The following is a 22,062-nucleotide window of genomic DNA, read 5'->3' on the forward strand; positions in this document are numbered from 1 at the left end:
TGGATGACAAAGGTTAAAAAACCCGGTGGGAAGAAAGTGCCTTTGGTATACGCTCTTATTGGAGTTGAGCATTTGGACTTGAAGTATCTGTCATGCAAGGTGAGTGCATGGGAGAAACAAAGGAAGAGTGCCTAATGCAAGTGCCAATTATGGGACACTCCATATGCTTATGAGAAATTTTCAAACAAAAGCATGCAGTGCGAAAGAGGGATTCGATGGGTGCTTCAAGGAACACATGTAGCACATGTGACATCAAAGGATGTCGCAACAGCTTCCATGTTTCCAAGAAGGGTTTTCGATGTAGAAGCTTTTCCACTCATATCTCACTATGCTGAGTGTGTGAGTGTCTTTTGGACTTCCTCCTTCACTTCACCACTATACTACGACGACTTTTACTCTTATGCTCACCTATACAAGCATGAGCGACACAACGTAATTATGCTCAGCTCTTCCAACTTGAGCAGTACCTAGAATAACTAAGACGCTTAGACCACCGAGAATATTACATGAAGGTTTGGGACTAACGCCTCGCTCATTAGTGGCTTAGCTGTCCGACTCTGACTTTTATGCCATGTATGTTTAATGGCGACTTACCTGTTCAAGGCCAGAAACCCAACTCCATAAGTTCTAAAAATTAGGCCTCTTCCATTGTGTTGATCTTTGGATGCCACCATTTTGTTGAGTAGGTTGGCAAATTTTGGTCCTCTTGATTTTCTTGTCGAGTGACTGATGTAGCCGTTGCTTTATCTCACATGAGAACGGGCTGAATTTCTGTGTGGGTTCTTTGTGTTTGAGTTTCAACGAGCGATTTCAGAACCCATCTTGTTTTTGGTCCTTGTGTGATCGTCTTTGGAATTTTCTCTTCTGCTTTGGCTTGATGGACACTAGGCTTGAGTATCCATATCTGATGATTTCCTTTGTAGAAGCCTTGATTTTGGAGTTGATGATATTTGTTGATGGTTGTCTTTGCTTGCTTTTGGACGTAAGCTTGTGCTGCATGATTTTCTCTTAGTTGTTTCAGATTGAGCTACAACTTTTGGTAACTATATTTGAGTGTTACCTTCATAAAATCCTTGTGCTTCGAGCAGCCTAACGAGAATCGTCCACTGCTTCACCTGTCTTTCTTGGGTAGCTTGACGAGCGTCTGACTTTGGCACCCAAATTTGCCGTATTGCTTGTTTCTTTGATCTTGTCTTTTGCCTATTGTGGTTGTTCTTTCTCCTGCTAGAGTTGTTTTTGTTCCGTTGATAGTGCCTCTTGTTCTTTGTAGAACTCGTGGTTGAGATGGGTAGGTTCAGGCTATTATCCAGACCTTAATGTTTCCTTGGAAATAGCCTTAAGTAGAGATTGACTCATTTAAAGCTACCTACCCTATCACCTTTTGTTGCTAAGGTTCAACTTGTGTCATGTATCCAAACTGGATCTTCGACTTGGATGTGCTCTTTGGATACTAACACTTGGCTAATTCTCTTCAGCTTCTTCCTAATGCTTTGATGTGATGGAAACTTTGGTTGATAGACTTTTTGTTTTGGTCTCCATTGCATTGTTGATGGTGTGGCTCTTTGTGTAGAAGCTTCGTTAGAAGTTTGATATAGGCTTGTTGAAGGTAAAATCGTCTTGCGAGATTGATCAAATTTAGTGGTTGCTTTAGCTTTACCTTTCTCCACCACGATTGGTTGTTTCTTATTTGCATGTACTTGAGGTTCTTTCGGGGCTTCTGATGGTGGTGTTGTTGAAGCTTTTCCTTGTGGTTGAAAGAAAATGTTCGTCCAGCTTTTTGTCAAGATAAGACTCTCTTTGATATGATGGGAGTCGATTATGTGGAAAGTATGCTTATACTCTCTGGTACTCAACTTGAGTACGGGTTCTGCCACACCAAAGCTAGGAATCGGCATTTTTGAACTTGTGTACACTATCTCCTCTAGCTCGGTGATTGACACCTTTCCCATCATTATCCACCTGCCATAAGACATTAGATTCTTTGTCGCTTATGGATCTATCACAGCTGAACATGTGATTTTGAGTCCTGTTTATCCGCATATGCTGAATATTATCGTTGTAGGAAACAATCGGTCTTCTTCCTTATCACTGTTCTTCTCTTGATCTTGCATTTGTTGAACATTTGACAATTGCGCTCTTTCTGAAATCGGCTTTTTTGAAACAACTTTTATCGATTCTTTAGGTATGTCAATGATTACATATTCTCGTGGTTGCTCTACTTCCTTTGTTTGCACTTTGGCACCATGTTCCATGACATAGGTATCTGTCTCACCTTTTCTCCTTTCACACTTTATTGTAAATAAGGGAGTTCTATCATAGCCATCTTCATCGCAAAATTTAGTGTTGGTTGCCTTATTTACGCAGACATCAAGAGTGGCAAGAATTTGTTGTCATCCAAATGGTTCGAACATTTCTTCAGGAAAAGGTTCTTGGATATAGTCTGTGTCCTTCACAAGTCGATCGAGAATACAATCCTCCTTCCTTACACTTACGCTCTTGGGAGCTCCGTACATCCAAATATGTGCTTTGTCTTGCAGCTCGGCCGGTATAGCATCTTCCTGATCCGTAGTAAAGTTTAGTTCTTCTCTTGGGGTCCGTTCAACATCTTTATAACTATGATCTTTGACAATGATTTTCGTAGTGATTTCCTTGTGTCTTAAGTAGATATAGTCGTAGCCCCAATCTCGTACCATTTTGAGATGCCACATAAACGGTCTACCCAATATGATATCGAAGTTGTTGGTCTTGTCGAAATTCATTACGGTAAAGGTGTGCTCACACTCAATGTCACACGAGGATACAATGATTTGTTCTAACATTCCTATCGGTCTCTCCACGTATCCATCCGCTAATTGCAGTTTCATCCGAGTTTTCCTAAGAGCAGGCTTTCCCCTTTTTCCCACATTCCTTTGGTTGCAATGGCAATTCCTGCCCGACTATCTAATATCGCAACCGTCTTTACTCCTTTGTTCTCAAGTGGTAAGGTGGTGTTTCCCGTCATCGCCTTCGTAATAATCATCCACCTTATTTACTGGTCACCCACCTTATTTACTGGTACTGGTTTTGCTTGTGGCTTCTTAAGCGGAGTTTCATCTATGTTGTCATCTACGAGTTGGTTATGTGAAGGGATTTTCAACCCCATCTTTTCCAGGTGTTTTCCCATTTGGCCCCATAGATGCGGTCTAATTTTTAGCAACTCTGAGAGATAAAGTATGCATTATATAGGAGAAGACGCCAATTCATGCAAGCTCTTGGTATCCACCATTTTTGGTGTGGCTTTCCACTGAGAAGGTACCATTTTAACCTCCAATTTTGTTTCAGGTTCTCCTATGAAAGATGGCAAAGTCTGTAGAGAGTGTAGTTTGCTCTCTTCAGATGCGACAGACCCGGCATCTCTGTATAGAGATCGTATATCTCCTGGGAAAAATTCGTGATCCATGTTACTAACTGTAAAGTAGCACTACCATCTTTTTGGTTTCTGATTGAATCTCATAAGGATTGTGGCCACGGTTCTTCTACCTCCAGAATCGGCATCACTACTTATGAGCCCACAGCATCTGTGGTATTAGCTACTTCTCTTGTATATAAAGGTGCCTCAACTTCTAGCTCTGCTTGGTCTCTATTTACAACACCTTGGTTCTCCATTTCCTAGATTCTTTGTAAATTAGCACCTCCGTTTTTGGAGCATATGGAACATGTGGTTCCATAAGAGCTTGGGCCGCCTGGATGAGGTCCTTACACATTTGCAACCTCTCTTTTTCATGGCCTGGATGAGGAATCGAGGATACGTCAGCCATCTATGCTGTTGGGTTTGATTGGGTTTTAGCCTAGCTTCATGCGCCTTCAAAATTGCATGCAAGGGCTCAAAGACTTTGTCGACCAAGGCTGAACCGCCCGAGTTAGTCTTTGACTCTTTAGGTCCCTGTGCGTTTTTCTTGCTTTCTTGCTCTCGTCTAAGCTGTTCTTTTGTTTGATTCAGTTCAATTTCCAAAGCAGCTTTCTCCTGCAGCCTCTTTGCTTTCATTTTTTCTCGTTTGGCTTTCCAAGATTTTCTTCTTATTCTCACCGATAAGTTTTCAATTTCTGTTTGAGGTGGCAAGGTGGGTTCCTTCCAGCGGGTGCATTTTTGGTAGCTTCTTGAGCTTGAGCTCGAGTCATCACCTTTAAGGGAATCGTGGGTTCTACCTCAGATCCACTTGACGAAGGCATCATACCTACAACATTCATTGTTGCTTTTGCTTTGTAGCTTGGATTCTTAGCACAGTGTTAAAGTAGATGGTCTCTCCCACAACCGTCACAGAATACAAATATTTCTATTTGTGGACCCTTGTTTGGACAGCCTCGTGCCCAATGGTAACCTCCACATTCATGGCATGGGCCTTCTTGTTTCATAGCTGGTGATCCAGCCAATGGTTGTTCTTGCCTTGTAAGAATGTCCTTCGAACCATACTCCTAATTGGATATGAGCATATTCGCATCCATGGAGTACTAGATTTTAACAGGTTGCGGCACATGCGTTAGCTGAGTGTAGTTAACTACTATTCTATCATCATTCAAAAGAGGTGGTTGCTGCCCTAGCATACGTTGCGGTTTTGATTGAGTGTTACACCATGCAGTGGGGTGATCCCCTCCACAAGTATTACATCTCCTCAAATGTGGTTGTCATACAATCGGGTTCTGTATGTAGACTTGATTAACTCTTCTAATCACCTCCTCGACCACTTGTTAAAAGCTCTGCATCGTAGGAGTTTGAACATCTTGCTTTGTTGCAGATTCACTCTTTGGAGAAGAGACACTACTAGTCACGCTTTTTATGTCGTACGTCACCTCTCCGTAGGCCTTGCGATTGTCAACTAGATATAGAGCTCAAACGTCGTGCATCCTTTCAAATGTAGGTTCTGTATGAGAGTTTCATTACTCAAGCCCTCTATGAAGAGAACTGGCAATCTCTCATCTTGCGGTAACTCTCTCATAGGACATGTCACAAGACGGGCACCACGAGCCAATAGAAAAGAGCAGACTGAACACACTTTTAGCACTTCAATAACAACTGAACTGAAAGAGAGAGACGACACGCGACACGGAGTGGCGAAATTCCACCCCAGAGAGTATTGGCCCCAAACCTTGGTGCCCCTTTTCGTATTTCTTTATATTGCATCATCAAAGTACAAGCCGATACTCCAGATTCTGCACCTTCTCCAAGAAGCATGCCAGAGAATGAGCCCTCACCTCATATTTAAAGGCCCTTGGCCTAAAAAGCAATTACAGTGAAAAGCTTTCAAACTCAAAAGCATTTGATCCAAAAGCAAAGCCAAAAAGCTGCCAGCGTAAATCACGGAAATCCGTACAACCTGCCACATCATCAGCCAGCGCAAAATGCGAAAATCCGTACAACCTGCCACGTCATCATGTCAGTGCAATTTTTGAAAATCTGCCACGTCATCAGTGTGTGTGTGTGTGTGTGTGTGTTTGTGCGCGCGCGCAAGTCCTGCTTTATTTTAATCCTTTGTCACTTGGGGCCCCATCGGACGGGGTCTCCATAAGTTGGGAGGACTTCTTCTGTTACTTGTTCTTCTTAGGGTTTAGGCCCCTCGGCCGACATCTCCAAGTTGGCTCCCTTCTTCACGGCTTTGACACGTCAGCAGTTTGTTACATCTCCCCTTCTTGAAAGAGAGTAATCGTCCACGATTACAGCATATCTGCAAAACAACTCAAGTTAGCTCAAAAATTCCCGAGGGATGTTCCGAGGGACAATCAATTTGCTCTTTTTATTAAGGAGTTAGCTTCTCCTTTCTCCTCTTTTGATCAAGGAGTTAGCTTCTTCTTTCGGCTCTTTTGATCAAGGAGTTAGCTTCTCCTTTCTCCAAATCGGAACTCTTGATATTCCAGCGTAGTAAAATTAGCCATCACACCCAGGCCGTACTGATCTTCCATGGGTGTCTTGATGCACTAAAATTACATACCCAGGCAATCTCATCCAATTAGGAATATTCAGTGGTTGGCACATCACAATGCAACACAAATGCTCACATATGCATGTTACAAGACATAGAAACATAAAGCCGCCGATGAACACTCCTCCCGCATAACCTAACAAGGTCCGGACCGGGAGATATTCAACGACTTCCTCATCACTCCTGCATAACCTAAAAAGGTTCGGGCCGGGAGATATAGAGACCTTTTACAACCAAACGCCCCCCAAACCGTAGCCTGCATTGTTTGGAGGTGCTGAGAGTAACCACTTCTCGGACTTCTTAATACTACTCCCGCATAACCATCCAGGTCCGGGCCGGGAGTCACAACAACAATTATTTTACAAGCATACAACCAAACGCTCCCCAACCATCGGCCTGCGTCGTTCGGAGCTTTCCATACATACAACGAAACGCTCCCCAGGCATCAGCCTACGTCGTTCCGAGGTTCAAACAATACCAAAACAATATTCCTCACTTCTCCACCCGGGAGTAAAATCACCAATCATTGAAACCAGTATCAAACCAGAGTCGAACAATTCAAATTGGCACCAAAACAGGTTCAAAACAGATACCATCCATTTCAAACAAATTCCAAACAGAATCACCAAACAAGATCAAACAAAACTCAAACTTGAAAAAGCAATCTCGACATCACTCGAGCTCGAAAAGTCGATTGACTTTCCATCCTGCATCAAAAATTAGGGTTAGGTTCATTCCATAAGGTCGTAGCCGAGCACAACATGGTCCATCAGCTCCTTGACAAATAGTGTTTCTTTGGCGGCGATGGTAGTCCCAAGATAGCAATCGCATTGGACCTCCAAGGTCATCTGATCGTGAAGAGACATCTACTAGGAGATGTCGAGAAACTTCAAGTTTATAATCTGCTAGGGTTTCCATGGCAAGCATTTCAGGATACCCCACTCTGCCAGAAGTTGCACTTCGAAGGAAGATGTCAGAAACCATATAACTTCGGGCAAATTTTTTTTCTTGAAAGCTTGCCAAGTACTTGGAGTATGCTGCTTGGTAGCTATCAACATCAGCATGGCACTGCCTCTGAGAAAAATAGCAGCTCGAAACAAATCTTGGATCCTTCTCTTGCAAGTGATCTTTATGGCTTATGCCCTGTAAGACATGAGCGATGAAGACGGGAGCGCACCCGATGCGCGATGAAGTAAGGGTGGGAGTGGCTAATCAATCCGGGTTGGAGGGTGAAGATACCTCAAATAAAATTCCAAAAGCTCTGTCTGCTCTTTTGTAGGACCGGTATGAAGATAATAAGCCCGGGTTGGAGGGCGAAGATACCTCAAATAAAATTCCAAAAGCTCTGTCTGCTCTTTTGTAGGACCGGTATGCTTTCAAAAAAGCACACGCCTGATGCTCTAATACCACTGTCACAAGACGGGCACCACGTGCCAATAGAAAAGGGCAGACTGAACAGACTTTTAGCACTTCAATAACAACTGAACTGAAAGAGAGAGACGAAACGCAACACAGAGTGGCGAAATTCCACCCCAGAGAATATTGGCCCCAAACCTTGGCGACCCTTTCGGTATTTCTTTATATTGCATCATCAAAGTATAAGCCGGTACTCCAGACTCTACACCTCTAGGAAGCATGCCAAAGAATGAGCACTCACCTCATATTTTAAGGCCCTTGCCCTAAAAAGCAATTACAGTGAAAAGCCTTCAAACTCGAAAGCATCTGGTCCAAAAGCAAAGCCAAAAAACTGTCAGCGTAAATCACGAAAATCCGTACAGTCTGCCATGTCATCAGCCAGCACAAAACGCAAAAATCCGTACAACCTGCCACATCATCATGTCAATGCAATTTTCGAAAATCTTCCATGTCACCAGTTTGTGTGTGTGTATGTGTGTGTGTGTGCAGGTCTTGCTTTATTTTAATCCTTTGTCACTTGGGGCCCCATCGGACGAGGTCCCCATAAGTTGGGAGGACTTCTTCTGTTACTTGTTCTTCTTAGGGTTTAGGCCCCTCGGCCAACATCTCCAAGTTGGCTCCCTTCTTCAGGGCTTAGACACGTCAGCAGTTTGTTACAGGACACCTCTCTATGTATTGTTTGAAGCGAAGCAGAGCTTCCTTCAATTTTTCATCCTTTTGAAAGCGTAGATTTTAGACACTATGTTGTGTTTGATTCCCCTTTTCGAGAACTCTACAAACTCTTATAAGAGTTGTGCTATGTTTATGAAATCATCTCTATTTAAAGATTAGAACTACGTCAAAGCCGTTCCTTCTAATGTCAACCCAAATCCCTCATACTGAGTATGGAAATCCGCAATTTGTTCAGCTCTCAAAACTTGTTAGAAGAGTGAGACATGAGCATATAGATCCCTTGACCCATTATACTTTGCCTTGACATATTGGGCCACTTGATATGGTCTTAATTGTTTCGGTTCAGTCACTAATATACCAATTTGTGGTCTTTTCCAAAGTCGGATCTCACTCTCTCCTCTGGTTTTGGAGAAAATCCCTGTGGAATCCTCTCGGATATGCACTTTGGCATCGTTTTTGTTTGAAAGAAGATAGAGATCGGAGTATCCTTGTATGTGTATCGTTCTAAGTCAATTGGATCAACAAGTTTGTACTCTCTTCCATACTTATCTACCATCAAAACTTGCACTCCGTGGGCATTTGTTATGTGAATGCATAGAGGTTCTTAAGGGAGGTCAGCTCTCTCGCATTGGATTCTACACACTTGTAGAACATATATGGATCCCCGTTTATGAACCTATATAAGCCCTCGTGAGCGTAATCCGTAAGCACTCATGGATTCAATGGCTTTTATGAATCTCACATTTGGTTTGTTGATCAGAGGGATGCCTCTCCTCTAGGTATTCTCCCAATCCCATTGTTGTCGGCATTGCAGCGTTTCTCATGTCTTTGAGTGGAGTAGGGAACCCTGCTGGCAGATGATTTGTCATGGTTAAGGCTCACTCAAAACTCTCAAGATAGTCCTTGCCAAGCCCACTTTGGCTTAGTGCAACTTATCTCTTTTTGCCCTTGATCAAGTCTCTCAGGAGTCAAGAACTTATGACTCTTTTGGTCTCTGAAAACTGGTTCTAGGTACCCTAAAAGTTTGGATTTAAGAAACCTGGAAAAATTCAGCTCTAAAACCAAAACCAAATCTAGGTGTGTCCTATTGCCCGTAAGCTTTCTTCCTGGCTATACTTGACTCAATTTTGAGTTGTCTATCAAAAGTTAGAGCAATTTTGGAAAACTGCACTTGAAACAGTACTCAAGACAGTCTCAAGACCAGAACTTAGGAACTTTGGCTTGTATCTTGGTCTCCAGAACGTATTTTTAGCTCAAACTTGAGATTTGGAATGTTCTCAAGTATGTCCACAAGATCACCAAGTAAGATACCCCCACTACTATGCTGAGGTACATGAATCGCGATCCACGTTCCTTTGTCAAAAAAAATTCTCCAAACTTTCCCAAATTTTGTCAATATGTATGTAGGCAAGGTCATATGCAAGCTTTGTACCAATTTTCATCAAATTCTCAAGTTGAGGTACATGGATTGCTATCCATGTTCAACCACATCTGGACTTGATCTCTTAGGAGTTTGTTCTTAACTATGTCCACAAGCTAAATCTCAAATCTTTTTGGATTTGAACTTGTTTTAACAGGTCAAATAGCCAACACTAGGTCTGCACAGCGGTTTTTGGTATGTCACCTGTTTTGCTCCCTTTTGACCCAAATTTGCTTCACAACTAGGCTTGGGGATATATTTCCTTGTGTATGCACTACTGATTTGGAAAGTTTTAGGTCAAGCTGTCACTATGAGTACATGGATCGCGATCCATGTTTTGGAGCCCACATTGACTTTTATTAGTACCATCAGGATCAGCATCGTTAGCAGGTCCTATGGTATCAATTTTTTTTTAATGGACCTCTGGATTGAAAGTTAGGTCAATTCTGGCACTTTGTCAGAGTACTTGGCAGTTTTGGGCTTTTGGTTTGGTTTTTCATATCCAAATTCAGTTTTGAAAAGACCACTAGACTCCTTGTGATGTCCTCTAGCTATGGTGCAAGTTTAGTATCAATCTGTGACAGAGGAACATGGATCGCGATCCATGTACCTATGTATCAGATGGTAATGAAACTTTGCACACAGCTTGCCCTTGGTCTCCTAATCCCTACTACATGGTTTTTGTACGATTTGGACTTGTTTAGGTCAGGCAAAAGTCAATCCCTAGGTCTATTCTAGGGTTTCACCTTGAACTATTTTTGACACTTTTGATGAGTTTTTTGCACTTGTTTGACAAAACTCCTTTTGAGACTTTTGTTCACAATGGTCTCTGCTATAGGCTGAAAAAGTTTCTATCCAAAAATTTCTCAGGAATACATGGATCGCGATCCATGTTCCACCACTTTTGGATTTGAATTTTGGTGTGCCCATAACTTGTGATGTTTGTAGCTTGCTCCACAAAGAATTTGTGGATTTGGATCAACTTTGCCCAACCAAAAGTGAATTCTACAGTCTGCTGTAACAGTTTTGACAATGAACTGTTTTTGGCTCTTTTGACCACTTTTTACAAATTTTTGCATTTGGTTCTTTTGGGAGAAATGTTTGTCTATGTCTCAACTACCTATGTCTCAGCTACCTACTACTCAAATCTCAGCCAAAAATCTTGATGAGGTACATGGATCGCGATCCATGTTCCATCACATCTGAACTCCAAATTTAGCCTATTGATTACCTGCAGCGTCAGTAATCTATTCCACCACTTCTTTTTGAATTTGGACAACTTTTTCCCAGTCAAAAGTCAGTTTTTCTGTCTGCCCTGCCGTTTTTGACTAGTTTCTATATTTGACTTTGACCAACTTTTTTCACTTTTTTGACATTGTGTCTTTTAGGAAAGTTGTCCCAAATGGTATCAGAGATGTACTTGTCAAATATCAGTGCCAAATGTCAAAAGGTACATAGATTGCGATCCATGTTTAACAACATTTTTTCATGAATTTTGTTCTCTATTTCCTATAGAAGCCAAATCTCACCCCTTTTTAAATTTGGATCCCAAAAAGTTGCAAAATTCCCAAATTTTGTGTCTGAAATGTCTGTTTTGTTGTTTTTGCCCTAACAGCCGATTCTGATGTGATTTTTGAGTTTTCCTTTCAAGCAAACTTGATGAGAGCAATGTCCCCCTAATACATAGTGTCACTGATCAATTTTCTACAAAATTTATCTCTCGGGTATATAGATCGCGATCCATGTTCCTCCACAGAATCTGGCCAAACTTCCCAGATTGCTTCTACTGAGTATGTTGATGCCCTTGATCCACAAATTTTTAAATTTGGATCACTTTTGAGGTCTCTACCATCAAATTTTCAGAATCTCAGAGTTATGGTCATTTCGGCCATAATATGGTTTTCACCTTTTTTTCCCTTAATCTTTTAGCCCAAATTTGATGGTGAAAGTTTCTACTTACCCTACTCCTAAATACTGAAATGATACATGAAATAAAAACAAACAAAACGATACAAAATAAAGTCGAAACAGAAAACGAAACAGAATTCTGAAAGCATACAGAAAATCAAAGAATGAAATGCTTTTGACTATCTTACTTACAACCCTCTTTACCTCTCGAGAATAGATTTAGCAAGTGCTCGACTTCTAGAGTCTACCAAGCACTAAACCGTGTGTCTAGCTGCCTCACTGCTAGGTGTAAATGGAATGGAAAGACAAATCTTCAAAAAAGAACGCTCTAAATACGCACTAGGTCACTCACCATCTAAGAATCATATCCCCGGTAGCGGCGCCAATGTTTGCAAGTCGCCGCGACGGACGTCTGTAGCATAGCGATCTGGCACTAACATAATGTCAATACTCAGGGAAGTGCCTTGGATGGGGCACGGAAACTCTTTGAGGTTGTCAATCTCAAGAAGTGAACCTAACAAGCTAACGCAACAACTCGACAAGCAAATCGATCACTCGATAATCAGGGAAGTCCTTCCTCGTTGCTCTAGGTCATCACACCATTTCAACACTCGATCGGACTCGAAATGCAATCAAACTTTAAAGGAAGGTTTAGGACACCTAGGGGCACTATCCTAGCAAGTCTGCTTGCAATCCGACAAGGTACCAAAATCACGATCCATCATGAAAAAGGTCCTGAAAATTGCAACAAAACATACCAGAAAGTCTCCTTATGTTCTAAGAACACTCTCCTATGGTCAAAATGACTAAAAAACAATGATTTAAGCACTCAAATCTGAAGATTAGGCTCACTAACGCTTAGTCGTTGAACCTCAACAAAACTGATAATGCTTATACTTGAATGAAAGAGCAAGGAAAGAGAAACACAATGCAAGTTTCAAAACTGAAAATGAATTACCCAATCATTAGTTTCGATGATTACAAGTTGGAGTAGCTTCGTAGCTTGAGCGTACGTTTTTAGAGCTCCTTCTCTAAAGATAAGCTTGCTTTCACATTAAAGTAATTGACCTTTATACCTAGGGCATTCTAAATGGCCAGTAGCCAACTCACATGGACCTTTACAATCATCATGACAGAATTACAACTCAGGGAATTGACCTGCTACTCTGGAATCAGGATTTACACAGAGTATCACTACACTAGCTCGAAACATAATAAGAGTACAAATGTGGTGTCCGGCTACGTGTCCGGCTAGGTGGACATCCATTCGATCAATCCCGTTAACAGAGTGCTATTATGCTTGCATGAAATCCGGTCTTTCATGCCAAGTAAAAGCACATAGAAGTGAAGTATCATTTTATCCGCAATGTGCTTGATGACAAAGCTATTGAGTTGGTCAAGGTGTCACAAGGCGGGTACCACATGCCAATAGAAAAGAACAGACTGAACAGACTTCTGGCACTTCAAAAAAATTGAACTGAAAGAGAGAGACGACACGCGACACGGAGTGGCGGAATTCCACCCCATAGAGTATTGGCCCCAAACCTTGGCGCCCCTTTCGGTATTTCTTTATATTGCATCATCAAAGTACAAGCCGGTACTCCAGACTTTGCACCTTTTGCATGAAGCATGCAAGAGAATGAGCCCTAGCCTCATATTTAAAGGCCCTTGGCCTAAAAAGTAGTTTACATGAAAAGCTTTCAAAATCAAAAGCTTCTGGTCCAAAAAGCAGTTTACATGAAAAGCTCAAAAGCTTCTGGCCAAAAAGCAATGCCAAAAGCTGCTAGCGTAAATCACGGAAATCCGTACAGCCTGCCACATCATCATGCCAACGCAATTTTCGGAAATCAGCCACGCTGTTGCAGTTTTAGGGTTAGGGTTTCCAGAATTAGGGTTTGCAGGTTTTAGGGTTAGGGTTTTCAGAATTAGGGTTTCTGGAATTAGGGTTTCAGCAGTTAGGGTTTTTGACAGAAATTAGGGTTAGGGTTTTCTGCTCTCGGGCAACCACGTCATCACTTTGTGACACTTGTTCTGTTACTTGTTCTTCTTAGGGTTTAGGCCCCTCGGCCGGCATCTGTAAGTTGGCTCCATTCTTTAGGCTTTGACACGTCAGCAGTTTGTTACATCTCCGCTTTTCGAAAGAGAGTAATCGTCCACGATTACAGCATATCTGCAAAACAACTTAAGTTAGCTCAAAAATTTCCGAGGGACATTCCGAGGGACAATCAGTTTGCTCTTTTTATTAAGGAGTTAGCTTCTCCTTTCTGCTCTTTTGATCAAGGAGTTAGCTTCTCCTTTCTGCTTTTTTGATCAAGGAGTTAGCTTCTCCTTTCGTCCAGATCAGAACTCTTCATATTCCGGCGTAGTAAAATTAGCCATCACACCCAGACCGTACTGATCTTCCACGAGGTGTCTTGATGCACTAAAATTACATACCCAGGCAATCTCATCCAATTAGGAATATCCAGTAATTGACACATCACAATGCAACACAAATGCTCACATATGCATGTTACAAGACACAACAAACAACGTTGTTGAGCACTCCCCCGAGACAAACGATCTGCGGTATGAAGCTACTCAACGACTACCTCGTCACTCTCCCCGCAAATAACCTAAAAAGGTCCGAACCATGAGATCAGAGGACTGTACAACCAAACGCTCCCCAGACCGCAGTCTGCATCGCTTGGAGGTTCAAGCATACAACCAAACGCTCCCCAGGCATCGGCCTGCGTCGTTCGGAGGTTTTCTAGCATACAACGAAACGCTCCTCGGGCATCAGCCTACATCGTTCCAAGGTTAAAACAATACCAAAACAGTATTTCTCACTTCTCCACCCGGGAGTAAAAATCACCAATCAATGAAACCAGTATTGAAACCAGAGTCAAACATTTCAAATCGACACCAAAACAGGTTCAAAACACATACCATCCATTTCAAACAGATTCCAAACAGGATCACTAAACAAGATCAAACAGAACTCAGACTTAAAAAGCAATCTCGACATCAGTCGAGCTCGAAAAGTTGACTGACTTTCCATCTTGAAATCTGCACCAAAAATTAGGGTTAGGTTCCTTCCATGAGGTCGTAGCCGAGCACAGCATGGTCCATCAGCTCTTGGACAAACAGTGTTTCTTTAGCGGCGATGGTAGTCCCAAGAGATAGCAATCACACCGAATCTCCAAGGTCATCTGATCGTGAAGAGACATCTAATGGGAGATGTCGAGAAACTTCAAGTTATAATCTGCTAGGGTTTCCATGGCAAGCATTTCAGGATACCCCACTCTGCCAGAAGTTGCACTCCGAAGGAAGATGTCAAAAACCATATAACTTCGGGCAAAAATTTTCTTGAAAGCTTGCCAAGTACTTGGAGTATGCTGCTTGATAGCTGTAGACATCAACATCTGCATGGCACTGCTTCTCGAATCAAATTCCAATAGCTCTGTCTGCTCTTTTGTAGGACCGGTATGCTTCCAAAAAAGCACACGCCTGATGCTCTGATACCACTGTCACAAGGCGGGCACCACGTGCCAATAGAAAAGAACAGACTGAACAGACTTTTAGCACTTCAATAACACTGAACTGAAAGAGAGAGGACACGCGACACGGAGTGGCTGAATTCCACCCCAGAGAGTATTGGCCCCAAACCTTGGCGCCCCTTTCGGTATTTCTTTATATTGCATCATCAAAGTACAAGCCGGTACTCCAGACTTTGCACCTTCTCCATGAAGCATGCCAGAGAATGAGCCCTAGCCTCATATTTAAAGGCCCTTGGCCTAAAAAGTAGTTTACATGAAAAGCTTTCAAAATCAAAAGCTTCTGGTCCAAAAAGCAGCCAAACTCAAAAGCTTTTGGCCAAAAAGCAATGCCAAAAGCTGCCAACGTAAATCACGGAAATCTGTACAACCTGCCACGTCATCATGCCAATGCAATTTTCAGAAATCAGCCACGCTGTTGCAGTTTTAGGGTTAGGGTTTCCAGAATTAGGGTTTGCAGGTTTTAGGGTTAGGGTTTTCATAATTAGGGTTTGCAGGTTTTAGGGTTAGGGTTTCAGAATTAGGGTTTCAGCAGTTAGGGTTTCTGGAATTAGGGTTTCAGCAATTAGGGTTTCTACCAAAAATTAGGGTTAGGGTTTTCTGCTCTCGGGCAACCACGTCATCACTTTGTGACACTTCTTCTGTTACTTGTTCTTCTTAGGGTTTAGGCCCCTCGGCCGGCATCTGTAAGTTGGCTCCATTCTTTAGGCTTTGACACGTCAGCAGTTTGTTACAAAGGTACATACACATGACAATCTTGCAGATCTTTTGACGAAGAGTTTGACGGCAGAGAGATTTGCATATTGCCGCGAGATTATGGGCATTTGTATGAGATCAGCTTTTGTACATTGATAGCTGATTATTTCCTTTATCTAAAAGACACAATGCCTTTAGGTGGGAGGTTGTAGGGAATAAAGGCAATTGTGCATGTTTCCGATGTCCACCCATGTGAACGGGCACTTAAATTAAAAAGGTCATCACAATGTTATAAACTAAAGGAAGCCCCAAACTAAAAAGAAACATGGGCTCATTCCCAAAATTCAACGAGCTCTCTCTCTCTCTCTCTCTCTCTCTCTCTCTTTCTCTCTCTCTCTCTCTCTCTCTCTCTCTCTCTCTCTCTCTCTCAACGCTTCCTTCTCCTGCACCTACACCTGCGCATGCTCTCCCTCTCTACTAGTGCTCAATCTCTGGCATCCTTCATGCCTCTCTCCTTGCGCTAATAGACTACAGCCATGGCGCTCTCTCTCTCTCTCTCTCCCTCTTCCTCTCGCGAGAAGATCACAGCGGGACCTCACATAGTCCCGAAGACTGAAGCTTGAACCACGAGGGGAAGACTAAGGACAGGCTGTCCCCCTCAAATAAGTCTGCTCGCAGCAAATGTGTTGCCCAAAGAACACAGTGCAGCAAGGGAAGGTCGCTCAGGTCCCAAGGGTGGACGTGTTAGAGTTCAAGCATCTCTCTAGATTCGTATAGTCGGTCCCAGTTTCTCCCAAGGACAAGTGTTAGGGAGTGAGGGTTATTTTGTGGTTGTGCCCAGCCAGGGTGAGGTTGTTTTCTTATGTCGGGATCTGCCAATCATATTTAGCTCAAGGTTTTGGCCCAATTTCCAGGCTATGTATGTTCCTACAGCTCAAGGTTTCTTTTCCCACTTGCTTTCTTCCTTCCCAGGCCCGTTTTCTGGCAGTTCACCCTATGAGAGATTTTCTCCTCTGTCATGGGGTCCCAGTATCCACGAGAGGCCTATATATAGGCCTCTAGGGGAGCACCTTGAGGCATTTCATTCATCCCAGGAGGGCGCCCTTGCGGCCAGCCCTTTGCCATGCGCAGCCGGCCTTGTGGAGGCGAGGTCAGTTAGCATTTTCAGCAGGTCCAATCTAGCGGTTTTGGCATGTAGCAGCCTAGCGTTTTTGTCATGCAGGCGTGGGGAGCAGATCCTTCCTTATGTTTCCTCCTCAGGACACCCTCATGTGTCCAATCTCAGGCTAAGGCATAGCATCTCCACGACAGTGCGGACCTAGGAGAGAGGAGATATTCAGCCATCTAGAGGGCAGCCATGCAGTGGTTAGCCTTGAGGGATGACAATCTCTCTCGAGATTGGGTCAGTGTCAGGAGGAGGAGCACCTTAGGGTTGGATTCCCAGGTGGAGATCGTGTCAGTGGTCTGGTGTGCAAGAGCAGTTGGCAGTGACAGTAGCAATCGCAGTAGTGTGCACCTCGGCTCTATCCAGTTGGCATGTCAATTCTATGCCGGACCACCTTGGTCACTTGTATGAGCAGCTTGTTATCAACATGGAGAGCCTTCCCAAATCTCTTCTTCTTCTTCTTCTTCCTCTCTCTCTCTCTCTCTCTCTCTCTCTCTCTCTCTCTCTCTCTCTCTCTCTCTCTCTCTCTCTCTCTCTCACGTGTCCTATTTCTTCCTACCTCAGTGATCTCTCTTCTCCACAGGTGTGCCTTGTTCATGTATGTGGCATTGCATGTGTTCTAGATTGGAGTCGAGGTGTCCACTTGTAACAAACTTGGACACCCCAAGTCAAGATTCTACCGCAACGCAGCAAAGATTCACTTAAAAACAGTTCACAATTCACACTTAGTACGGCCCGGCGTAGTTCCGTGCCTAGAGATATTGGCCCCAAAGACTGGGGCCCCTTTCGGTATTTCTTTTTGTATTAATCTTTGTTCAAAGTACAACAGAGTGGGTAGGTGCTCACTCTCAAACTCTGCGTCCAAATGCTCTGAGAAGTGAGGCTCTACCCACTTATTTATTGGCTAGAAGGGATGCCCAAAAGTAGAGCCCCAAAAGCTGTCAACTTTAAAAGGTTGTAAAAATAAAGCAACTGGACCAAAAGCTTTGCTAAAAATCAGCCAGCGTAAGATCCAGGATTTCCATATGCTGCCACGTCATCAGCTCCGTGATTTGCAGAAAACCCGTATGGATGCCACGTCAGCCTGTCAACGGGTTTTCCGTCGTAAAATCCGGAAATCTGTATTGTGGCCACGTCAGCCTGCCATGTGTCATTGCGGGTGTCTCCTACTGCCAGCCGGTGTGAGTGTGTCCGAGCATGCCATGTCGCCAGTTTATGACACCACCTGACACGAGCCAGTTTTTGTCTTCATTGCATCTTCCTCTGCCACCTTTGACAGGACGAGGGGTGGAAGAAGACGAGGGAGAAGTTAGTTGGGGAGGGGGGGGGGGGGGGGGGGGGGGGGGGGAGCGATAGCAAGGGAGAAGGGCTACATCAACGAAAGGGGTGTCATGTAACCAGCGAGTCACCTTGACAAGACGATAGAAACACTACAACAATATATACCTTCATAAGTTCAGAATAGTCTAAACTCACGAATTATAAGAGGGAATAAAGCACTCGTAAAAGTATAAAAGCAAGGGACACAAGAAAAGAAAAGAAAAACAAAAACAAACAAAACAAACAAACTAAATCACTTAGTTTGCTACGAAACAAAACTAGATAAAACAAAACATTATTAACTTAAAAATGTTTTTAGAAAAGGCATGTGTAAAATAAGTTGACGCAACTTACTGGCTTAAAACAAGTACTCAACTTTAAGCAAAAAAGGATAAGACATCTTAAAAACTTAATCCTAGAAATCAAACTTCACATAACAACTTCTAAAGGAACACATTCTTAAGTCCTCAGGTAAGCTAAATACGAAATCAAAAAATGAATACTACTACAAACCTACGAAGATCAAAGAACCAAACTTGACAATATGCGATCTCAACTTCGTTGCTTGTCCAAACAGAAACAATAAGATTATCGCCTTTATCATGCATAGCTTCGACAACAGCTATGACATCCCTACTCACGTCGTCAGTGCCCAAGAGTAGGTGTAGGTTTATATAGAGGTCATTCATGCTTTGAACATACTTTACAAAAGCAACGAGCTAAGTTTCTATCACCCTCCGGAGGTGATGGGCATACTCAGCCATGATAAAGGCTAGCATTTGTCAAGCTATAGTAAAAATACTAGAAGCGCTAAAGATCAAAACAATAACATAAGGTGTTATTAAATCAAACAATAAGTGGGCTTTTTAGCTACCCACCTCTATTGAATTTACTACTGATTATCTTGAACATTCAAAAGGAAGAAACATCAAAAATAAACTTACTACGATGCAAAAATGAACGAACCTTTTTCATGATTCTTTTGAATAAGTATCCTTTTTCAACTAGTAAAGAAATAAGATGGCAAGATTGAACAACAAAAGCAGCTTTACTAGAGCAAAGACGATAAAATCTAAATAGTTGAGAGCAAATGACACCGTACTTAGCTCAAAGAGAAATGTTCGAAGAAATGTGAGGCATACGGATGATATTTAGATTGGCATATTCTGGTTCAAGGCGCTTATCATAGATATCTACTTCTAATCCCAAGGGAGTCTGAAAAATCTTAAGGTCTAAAAAGGCACAACAATCACTATTTGTGGTACAGTTAAGTTCACAAAACTCCTTGGGATAATTTCCTCCGCCTACAGAACTCGAATTCAAGTACATAAAATCTTGAGAAGAAGGAACGTCAGGGACAAAAAGATCATCTACAAAGCGTCTTACATTGCATAACTTATGCAAAAATATTGGGCAAGTGTTAGCAAGGACAAGACGCTCCATAAAATCAAACTCATAAGTAAAAAGATAGAAATTAGCAAGAAAAACAGCACAATTGGTGCCCATAGGGATACCAATTGTTTGCTTGAAAAGAGAGTCGCCGATGGTTATATATAAATTGTCCAAAAGAAAATCTAACCAAGATATGATGTCAATGTCATCTACAATCCTGGTGAATCTCTTTTTTCCTTTGTCTACATCTACATTCTTACTTTTCAGCCATAAGTAGTCAAAGTTCAAGGCTGACTTTTCTACTAGCAATGCCTTGTACCTATCCTTCTCAAGCTTGTACGCAAAAACTTTTGAAATAAGAGACTTGACTCTAAATTTTAGGTCCTCCAAATTTAGCTTCTTGTATAGCGTTGTAAAGTCAAAAGTTAGAAGACATAAAGGAGAAGATTTCTCCTTAAGGCTTCTTGAAGAGTTCAAAAACTTTAAAACAGGAATCACACCTACTAAATCATTTAAAATCCAACTTCAATCGGTAGGTACGTCTGCTTCCTTTAGCATATTTTTCCACAATTCATTTACGATAGGTAAAATGGCTTTGAAACAATAACTAAGCCATTTGGAAACCTTGGTCAAAGAGGTGTTACAAGAAGCAACTATAAATCTAGGCTTTATAGGGTTCTTGTGGAACTTCCAAACGGTATATAAAAAAGGTAATTTAGGCTGGCACTTGAAACCAAAAGACTTACAAAAGTCTTGATGTTTCAAGATAACCTCTTGCATTGAAAGATCACAATCATTGTAAGTCTGAGAGTTTACTTCACCTAACAAGCATTCTAAATAGAACTTTTTGCACATAACAACAAAGTTATTAGAGCACTTATCTACATAAGAGATTACAAAATCTCGATGAAATTTCCTAAGAGCATCACAATCAGAAGAAGATAAGCTATTCCTTCCTGAAGAAACGTTCCGAGAGCAAGATGCTAATTTCAAAGAAGCTTTCTTGAGGACTACACACTTCCAATGGGTAAAAATACCTTGAACTCCTAAAGACTCCTCAAACTTTACTACAAAACTAGAAATTCCTTTTTCTATAGCTTTGAGAAGGCAAGAGTCGTTTGAGGAAGGGAGGCTATATTTAGTATCTCTTGAGAAAAGGTCTTTCAAGGAATCCGAAGGAAGGATAGAACAATCGGCAATAACTACATGACCCTAAGCTCCATTTACGTAAGAAGAAAAGGCAGTTTTATTACAAGGGCAATCAATACTTGAGATTGCAACCTTTCTTGCTTTTTAAGATTACGTCCTATGTCACTATAGTTGAAAGCTTTTTGTCCTAAAGTTTTCACATATTTGAAAGCTACGACAGGATGGTTCCATACCTTTCTCACACAAGGAGGGAGAGCATCCAAAGCTTCTTGAGATCTCAAAATAGAGCTTAATCCAATCTTGTCTAAGTCAGGGGACGTAAAGATAGTTATCAACAAATCTTTCTTTCCAACCAAGGGATTTTTCAAACTAGGACACTTGGGCTTCAAAAATTTGCCTAACAGTACTCGAAGTTGAGTACTATGAGACTCTCTTAGCTCCAAATCTTCATAAGAGTAGTTCTGAAGGGTATACAAGAGCTTAAAAAGGATCCTTATATTATACCTTTCAAATAATTTATAAGAAAAAGAACCCAATTCCATGACTCTAGATAGGTAAATCAATCTCCGTTTGAAATCTCTATAAGCAAAAATTCTAAGGTTAGAAGGGTCATCACTCTCAATTCTAGAGATTGAAGCCCTAGGGAGACCTTGTACTCTCCTAGAAATAGTGTTGTGCAAGACACCTGGATTGATTTCAGGGATAGAAGGTGGATCGGAACAAGAACCTTTAAGAATCCAAGTTCTTTTAAACTGACTTGAAGGGAGAACTAACCGAACTGAACCGAAACAACAAGCACTTGAACTTGAAAGAGAACCGAAACACTACAACAATACCGAACTGAACAGAAACAACACTTGAACTTGAAAGAGAACAGAACACAATAGACAACAGACACGAAGTGGCGGAGTTCCACTCCCATAAGCGTAACTAGGCACCCCTTGCGGTATTCCTTTATTCCAAAAGACCGCAGCGAAGTTTACAACTCGAACAGCCATGGTATCCCTCTGAGTCAACCATAGAGTCACAGTCCACTAGGCTGCTCTGATCTCTGTCATCTCTCGCTAGCAAAGACGGGGTGTCCACAACCAGGTGCTCTGTGTCTCCTGCTCGCCTTGTGTAACTCTACCCTCTGGAGAGTGACACCTTGCTGTGGGAGGTCGGAGGGGGAGTGGATCTCTGAAGATTGGTGATCTGAGTCAGACGCCCTCCACCTGGTGCTGTTTGGGCCTATAAAGAGAGCATCCAGAGCATAGACAACAGACAGATAGTCAGGAGAGACAGGCACACGTATCTACAGGTAATAGAAGATCAGATGCAGAGAGAACTAGGAGGAGAGAAGTAAAGAAAAGAGGAAGAACGCGACAGAGGCAGACAGAGGCACCTTAGGTCTTACAGGTTTACACACGCAAGGATCCTATTCCACAAGATCCA

At 42.2% G+C, this 22,062-nt stretch overlaps 1 protein-coding gene across 3 annotated transcripts in view; it reads right to left on the bottom strand.

The window, feature by feature from the left end:
• The window catches only part of LOC147461990 (caffeoylshikimate esterase-like), a 56,046-nt gene that overhangs the window by 14,115 nt on the left and 19,869 nt on the right, over positions 1-22,062 (bottom strand). The gene's annotated exons all lie outside the window — the stretch shown is intronic.

The sequence above is a fragment of the Adiantum capillus-veneris genome, chromosome 3 (assembly GCF_014529385.1).
Source record: "Adiantum capillus-veneris isolate H3 chromosome 3, ASM1452938v2, whole genome shotgun sequence".
NCBI lineage: Eukaryota > Viridiplantae > Streptophyta > Polypodiopsida > Polypodiales > Pteridaceae > Adiantum > Adiantum capillus-veneris.